This window comes from Trachymyrmex septentrionalis, unplaced genomic scaffold, assembly GCF_001594115.1.
Source record: "Trachymyrmex septentrionalis isolate Tsep2-gDNA-1 unplaced genomic scaffold, Tsep1.0 scaffold131, whole genome shotgun sequence".
NCBI classification, from domain to species: Eukaryota; Metazoa; Arthropoda; class Insecta; order Hymenoptera; family Formicidae; genus Trachymyrmex; species Trachymyrmex septentrionalis.
In genome coordinates this window covers 1,441,734-1,443,004 of record NW_017304450.1, presented here as the reverse complement: position 1 = coordinate 1,443,004, position 1,271 = coordinate 1,441,734, and positions in this window count along the sequence as shown.

Here is a 1,271-nt window from a genome sequence, read left to right as displayed (position 1 = left end):
ATTAACTGCACAAAAACTTTATTTTATAAAATGTTTATTTTTCTGGAATTTATCAACAAGTCCAAAAAAAAAATAATCACAATTTCTACAAATTTTAAAACTTCCATAAATCTAATTCTAAAAAATTTATAATCGTATGTATAATAATATTAGATTTAAAAAAATAATAAAAATGGAAAATTAAACGGGAATAGTAAAACTAAAAACCATAAAATCTAAACGCGTCAGAATAATCGCGCATATGCTTCGTCATTTATAAAGTTCAGACGTCAATTTTGACATTATATAGATACAAAAATCTTTGCTAAAGAAATCATCAGGAAATAAATAGTATAACTTATAATTACTAATAATCATAAAACATGAAATTTATATTTATAATCAATCTCATATCATGTTAAAAAAAATTGAGAGAAAAACCATAAAATTTTTATAGTCATTTCTCTCCTCCTTTGATATTAACTTTTTAAATCTTAAATATCAACAAGAATTTTGGTAATAAAAGAAGTCATTTTGTAATAAATCGAATCGAAAAGAGTAGTATTATATCAAAGTAGTATTATGTTTATATTAGAATTATTTTATTATAATAAAATAATTCTAGTATAAACATAATACTACTTTGATAAATATATTTTCCAAAACGCGAAGTGTACCGCTTTCTAGTTCAATTTTTTTTATGCAATTTATACATCCATATGCGAAAATCTCTATACGTGAAATACATCACACTAATTTCTTGTGTAAGTTGTGTTCAAAAACTTTACCCGAATACCTTAGTATGTCGTTCTATCTTTATCGTTCATTTTTATCGTTAGTAAAATAATATGATGCACTCACAGGCACTCGGTAAAATTTCTAAATATAGTTAATTAGCCATAAAGATATTGATGAAAAGAAACATCTCCTATTTTACTTACTAATACCGCCAACTCCAGAACCGATCTCGCATCCAAAAATAGATCTGTAAGAAATACATTGCCGATTAGATTTTAATTAAACATTTAATATAAAAGTTTTTATCTATAATAAAAAAATACAATTTTCCTGCCCGCAAAAATTTAATAATTACTATGAAAAATCATATTATATATATATATATTAATAATTAATGATTAATAACTAAACAATCAATAAAAGATAAATATAGTAATCTTGAAGTAATTTCGATTTAAGCAAAAATTATCAAATACTTTTTTCGCAAAAAGTATTGACTGTTTAAGAAATCAAGAAATATCGATTTTCGCAAAAATGCTATATATATATATATA